Source organism: Delphinapterus leucas, chromosome 12 (assembly GCF_059928025.1).
Source record: "Delphinapterus leucas isolate spDelLeu-1000000601 "Yukka" chromosome 12, BTC_Dleu_Yukka2, whole genome shotgun sequence".
Lineage (NCBI taxonomy): Eukaryota > Metazoa > Chordata > Mammalia > Artiodactyla > Monodontidae > Delphinapterus > Delphinapterus leucas.
The window spans coordinates 17838534-17846007 of record NC_143140.1 but is presented as its reverse complement, the minus strand read 5'-3'; positions in this window follow the sequence as shown (position 1 = coordinate 17846007).

Below are 7474 nucleotides of genomic sequence, written 5' to 3'. Positions count from 1 at the left end.
GGAAGAGGCAGTTTGTAGACAGGAGATCCTTAGCAAACCAGCTCAGGTGTCTACTAAAGTAACTTAGTCAGTTAATTGAGAGAAATGCATTTAAGTATCTCTAAAATTCTTTCATTGGAAAATCTTTACCTGAAGTACAGGGTAATTTTCTTGGGGAATCATTCTCTAGACTAGAATCTTCCAACCTTCTAGCAGTGGTGGCCCAAGAACTCCATAGCTCAGTGCACAGACTTTTACCTACTCTCCTTGCCTTTCATCCTGTGCCTCATTTTTTGTGCTACATGAGGTCTGCATCCCCAGTTTAAAACAACCTGTTTTAATTCCTCCAGGGAATAAGTCTCTCTTCTCTGGCAAAGGAGTGGAGGAAGAGGAAGTCATTTTGTAAAAGTTGAGATGGGCCTGGGGAGACATTGCACAGCAGGCTGAAGCTCCTGTCTTTAGAAGGGCCTGCTTGCAAGGTTGGCCGTTGGCTGGCTTCTGGTACCTTGGCTTTTCAAAACGTTCTCTTTGTCCCTAAGTGGTAAGGTTAGTTGCTGTGCCTCGTCTGTTTATACAACACTGGGATTTATGGTGAATACCTGCTTTCCTGCTGGGAGTGTAGATTTTGGTAGGTGCTAGGCAAAAGGTGCTTACATGATCAGCCACCAGTAAAAACCCTAAACTTTTAGTCTCAAACAGGCTTCCCTGGGCAGCAACATCACACATGTTGCTGCATTTTCCTCAATGGCAGGAATGTGTGCTCTGTATGACAGAGGATGGAGTGTAGGAAGTCCTCGCATCGATTCCTTCTAGGCTCCACCTATGTCTTTCCTACTGATCCTTCTTGTATCACTGTAATAAATATTCGCTGTGAGTACAACTATATGCTGAATCCTGTGATTCCTTCTAGTGAATCATCAAAATTGTGGGTGGTCTTGGGATGCCTGAAACAAGGACCTCACTTTCCAACTTCACGGTTTGCCCCAGTTCTGAACCTCTCTTCTATATTGCTTTCCATGGCCAAAACATTGTAATTCATCGGCTTTCCTTCTTCCCAAACCTGGTTGGAATCTTATCTCACTGGTGTCCCCTTTCAAATTCTTTTGTCCGTATGGACTTTCATTACCACTTTTCATTACTGTAAGGTGTTCTGAGTGCAGATTTATGTAAGGGAGGATAGAAACATGTGGCTAGCTTGTCATATTTATGTGGAAGCCCTCTATTATATCTGTGAGGGTTTTTTCCCTGTTCCATTTATCCTAGTCATTTTTCAAAAAACACCATATTTTGGGTCCCCAATATCTGTCTTCGTATCTATCTATAATTATTTTTATCCCTTTGTCCATTTCTTCATTTTGTGTAATTTTTCTGAAGTTACTTTTCCATACCATCATTAGAGTCTTCTGTGTATTAATGGTTTTAATTACATTATAAATCCTTCATTCGTATTATTTTTCTCTGTAGTTTTTTTGGGTGCCTATTTGATTTTAAAATATCGCCCTAATGCCTTATTAACTCACGCTTCAGCATGTTTCATAGAGTTAGTGTTCTCAACATTCCTTGAAAGTACAGACACATGTTGTTTAATTCTTTGTGATATATTTCAATTTCCTAAAATTGTTTCTCATTTCTGACATCCTCTATACCTTTTGTAATATATACCTGAAGTCTTTTTGACAAAGTTTCAGGTTGCAATATTTTTCTAGCTACACATCTTGGAATAAATGGTTATTTCTCCACCTCTTATTTGTTCCAGAATAGCGTAGTTGTAATTTCCTTGACTTTGTTATTTGCAGCTACAATCTAAGTTTTTGTTTTTCTCTGTTTTGTTTCTTTGTTTGTGATTTTTCTTTAATTGCTTGAGACTATTGTGTTGGCAAATTGTGACACAACTTTTGCTTCTGGGTGTGCTAACACTTTGGTGAGAATACAGTTTAGAAAATGTACTGACTTCTTAAGTATATTTTTTTCCCCCAAAGTTACCTTTGTTCTGAAACTGCAGAGTTGGCTTTGGGGATATTCTTTTCCATGTCACACAACCCACTCTTACCTCCACACCTAGCACCTGACAGTTAAGAAGTGAGGTTAGAGGAAAAGTACTGGTAATGCATTGGCTCCTGGTCTCTCCTCTAGCCCCACCCCCACTGATGATCTGTGGAAGTGGGGAAATGTGCTCCAACTTAGAGATTCCCCATCTTTTCTTGTCTGTATAATCTCCAATGCTTGTGCACGTGGGCTTCAGTAGTTGTGGCACGTGGGCTCAGTAGTTGTAGCACAATGGCTTAGCTGCTCCGTGGCATATGGGATCTTCCCAGACCAGGGCTTGAAACTGTGTCCCCTGCATTGATAGGCAGATTCTTTTTTTTTTTTTTTTTTAAATAGGTCTTTACTGGGGTATAATTGCTTCACAATAATGTGTTAGCTTCTGTTGTACAACAAAGTGAATCAGCCATATGCATACGTATATCCCCACACCCCCTCCCTCTTGGGCCTCCCTCCCATCCTCCCTCTCCCAACCCTCTAGGTTGTCGCAAAGCACCGAGCTGATCTCCCTGTGCTATGCTGCTGCATCAACATATATACACTATGAAATGCAAAACAGTTAGCTAGTGGGCAGGATCCTTAACCACTGTGCCACCAGGGAAGTCCCCACCAGAAGGCTTTTAAATGACAAACCTCTCAGATTGATATTATATGAACTTCCTAGCCTTAAAGGAAACTTTGGATAGTTTTAACTGAAAATAAAATAACCCCAAAGATGGGGCTACCCCATCATCACATACAGTTATTTAGAAAAGGTACAGTCTGAATTGACAAGCTAGAAAAAAGACTCACGCTCTGAGTTGATAAGAACTGAAGCCAAAGAGCAATGTTTGGTGAGTGGAGCAATACGGATTTTGGTTGTCACTCAAGCTTTTTGGCTGGGCATAAACTATACAGCATAACAAGTCACCCTTCAAAAAAACATGGTAGGTATCTAGTAAAATCAGTAGTGTTTAATTTCTATGCAAAAGAAATTGATTGGAGTCCACAGCTAACATCATAGTCAATTGTGAAAAGCTGATAATTTTCCTCTAAGATCAGAAACAAGACAAGACAAGGATACCCAGTCTTGCCACTTTTATTTGACGTAGTACTGGAAGTCCTACTCAGAGAAATTAGGAAAGAAAAAGAAATGAAGAGCATCCAAATAAGAAAAGTAGTAAAACGATCACTATTTGCAGATAACATGATACTATATTATAGAAAACCCTAAAGAATCCACCAAAAACTGTTAGAACTAGTACACGAATTTGGTAAGGTTGCAGGATCCAAAATCAACATACTAAGTTTTCTTTGCATTTCCATACACTAATAATGACCTGTACACTGAAAACTATATGACATTGATGAAAGAAATTAAAGATGATACAAATGAATGGAAAGATGTCCCATGCTCATGGATTGGAAGAATTAACATTGTTAAAATGTCCATACTGACCAAAATAATCTTCAGATTCAATACAATTGTTATCAAAATTCCAGTGGCGTTTTTCACAGAAATAGAACAAATAATCCTAAAATTTGTATGGAACCACAAAAGACCCTGAATAGTCAAAACAATCTTGAGGAAGAAGGACAAAGTTGGAGGCATCATGCTTCCTGATTTCAAACTATACAACAAAGCTATCGCAGTCCAAGGAGTATGGTATTGGCATAAAACAGACACATATATCATTGGAACCAAAAAAAAGAGGACAGCAGTAACCCCACACATATATGGTCAATTAATTTATGATAAAGAAGTCAAAACTGTACAACGAATGGTGTTGGGCAAACTAGACAGTCACGTGTAAAAGAATGAAACTGGATCACTATCTTACACCATACACAAAAATCAACTCAAAATGGATTAAAGACTTGAATGTAAGACCTGAAACATAAAACTCCTGGAAGAAAACAGGTGGTAGGCTTTTTGATATAAATCTTAGCTACAATTTTTTGCAAAACAACAAAAGCAAAAATAAGTAGGACTGCGTCGAACTAAAAAGCTTCTGAACAGCAAAGGAAAACATTAACAAAATGAAAAAGCAACTTACCAAATGGGAGACAATAGTTGCAAATCATATATCTAATAAGGGGTTAATATCCAAAACATATAATGAATTCACAAAACACAATAACAAGAAAACGATCTAATTTTAAAAAGGACAGAAGATCTAAATAGACATTTTTCCAAAGAAGACATCCAGATAGCCAACAGGTACAAAAAATACTCAAAATCACTAATCATTAGGGAACTGCAAATCAAAACCACACTGAGATATCATCTCATGATGGCCATTCTAACTTATTGAGTTATAGGACCCATGATGGCATCTTAGTATAATTTCTAACAGATAATAAGTTTAAAAATTTTATAAATGTAGGCTATCTGACAAACGGAAACTTGACTGCAAATTACTGTAGCATGTTATCAATCCTATAAATTTATGTTACTTGAAGAGTAAAATATTTGTATTTTAATAATAATATTCATGAGGTAAATTAACAACTGAATATTTTCTGTACATCCTCACACTCTGTGTTTAGCTGCCTGGAAACTATTCAACATCTACTTATGATTGTTTTTTAGCACCTTTTAATGCAAACATTACATAGGGTAACTGTTAAAATTTCTTTGGAGAGCAGAACTGACATTCTGGGTGGATAAAATAAGATTAAAGTACCTTAAAAAATACCCTAAATCTGTCATGTAAAGACGTTTCCTGTTAGCACCAAGAGCTGCAGATGGTCTCATCACCAAATATATCTACAATGTATGTTATGGGATTATGAAGTTGAATTTCTAAAGCTCTGACGATGTTCTCTGGTTACTACCACTTATAATATCTTAAGGTTGTTTACTTCTTTTTCTTAACACATTAGTACCAGGTTTCTCCTGGAATAAGAGAAGAGAAATGAGAGGTTTTTCATAGCTACTATAGATATAGGGAAGATGAACTTTGCAATTTAGTTAAAAACCGTAGTTGAAAAGTAACATTGAATTATCATCCAGCTATCTATTTAGACAAAATCTCTAGTATTAAGTCCCACAAATACTGAAATATACTTTAAAAATAAACATGGATAATTTTATCCCTTTGATTACAAGTGTAAAGGTATTTGTTCTATGGAAATGTATACATATAAAATGGTATACGTAATTTATGACATTACTTATAGTAAGTATATGAAAATATGATAATATATGCATATAAAGAAACTATTGTGTGTATGGAATAAGGTGTGGCATTGCCATTCAGCAACCCAACAAGCTTCCTCCAATTTTGACAAATTGAAACTTCTGAACTGCAGATAAGATGATATATTAACTTCTAAAAATTCAGATATTTAGTTCATGGATCTTGGTTACTTTTTCCTCTACAATTTGGCATAGATATTTTGTTCTAGAAGGCTCCAATGTAAGCAACACATTTCATTTTGGTACAAACTGTTACGAATGGCTTGGGAAAATACGTTATTCTATAACTTGAAGAGTGGAAAGTTTCACACTCTAGTTTAGACTTTCAGACTTTCTATTGAAACTTAGAATATTACATCTATTTTTAGAAAAGAACGTTGTGGAATCCACAAAGAATTCATTAATATATTTTGTTGAAAGCATGGGTGTCTCCTCCCTGCATACACTTGTCTGCCTCATTTCTAGGCATCACAATCCCATCTGATCCCTCTACTTGGATTAAGTACTCATAGGCTGCCCCCTGGAAAGTGAACAGGTGATTCTGAGGACAAGACAGGCAGTGGTCTGGAACCACATTATAATGAAAAATAAAAACATACTCCTCATCATGAGCAAAAAATGTTGCTGAATTATCGAAACACAGGCCCAGAAGATAGAATGGTATTAAGACCAATTAGTGGGAGGAGTTGTTGGATAATGGGGTTTTCTCGTGAAATGAAGGAACTTTTCAGGTAAGCAAGGACTCTGAATTAATCGTCTGTTACACAAAACTCTTACAGACAAGATAGAAAGCGGCACTTGATCTAGAAAATCTGTGAATTAAAATAATACTTTGATTGATCCTATCAGGTATATAATAAAAAAAATACCCTAGATACCAAACAGTTGCTTAGAAGTGGGGAAATAAGAATCCCATGGTTATTATCCAATTGGCAATTTAAAATCTCTAAGAGTTATGTATCAATTATTGAGATGGGATATACAACTCAATAATGAAACAACCCTGATGTGAACGTGTAATGATCTGACATGGGAGATCTTGATAGAGAAATTAAAATTTGTTCAAGTGTTACCCAACTTATAAATGTACATGTCTAGGATGTTGTTTAGTCTCAATTGTTCACCAGATTTTGGTGATATCACAGGTCAAAGCAAACAAAATTAACTTTATAAAACATATTAAAGAAGAAATACGATTTAAATTTGCTGCCTCTGAATTTGTTTGTAGAATTGATATAGAATGCTCTTATAGCTATGAGTAATTTATAAATTAATTTATAATTTTAAAATTATAAATTAATTAAAATTTATAATTATATATATTTATAATTTATATATATTTATATTTATAATTATAATTCAAAATTATATTTATAATTTATATATATTTATAATTTATAATTATATATAATTTATAATTATAATTAATTATAATTATAAATTAAATTAAAATTTATAAATTAACACAAATGTCCAGGCATTGGAGAAGTGTAACCTCAACTTTAAATCTACTGAAAGTACTATTAGAGACTTAATTTCATTTAAGTCCTTGATGAATCATATGGTACTAAGGCAACAGGTGATATTTAATGGTTCAGTAGCAGGAGCTAAGATTCCTGAAATATTTCAGTTGTGACATCTGCTTAAACCATTCAGTGTTTGCGTATTAATCACGTGATGCAGTTGGAATAACTGACATTTATAGACTCTAAGAACCATTCTGCTTGCGGACAGATAAAATTGGCTTAATTCTCCTTAGTTACTGAGAGTAACTGTGTCATCACAGGTGGTCGTGTAGATTAATAGACAGTATAAGAAACAAGAAGGTAGTTTGGTTTTTTCTTGTGATATTAAATTTTAAGTTATTGACTCACTTTCCCCTCATGTATTTACAAAATTTTTAAGGAAAAACTTGCCAAAGAAGAGACACACACACACATGCATGGGTAAATGTGCACACACACACACACACACACAGAGACAGATTAAATGTGGAATTTTTTAAAAGATAATAATGCATCTAAGAGGAGAAAAACAATTATGCTCCATAATTCCTCTGACAGCATCAATTCTGATAACAGTCACAAAGGCCAAAAAGATAGCATTTTAAATTACATATTTTCATAATCAGAGAAGGGAGAACAGGCTGGCTATTGAGAAAGACAATTCTGTTCCTAATTAACAAACAAAAAAAATGGACAACAGTAGTTTTACAGTAAATGTAGAATCAGAATTCAAAAGTTTATTTCCAACATTCACCTTGATAAACTC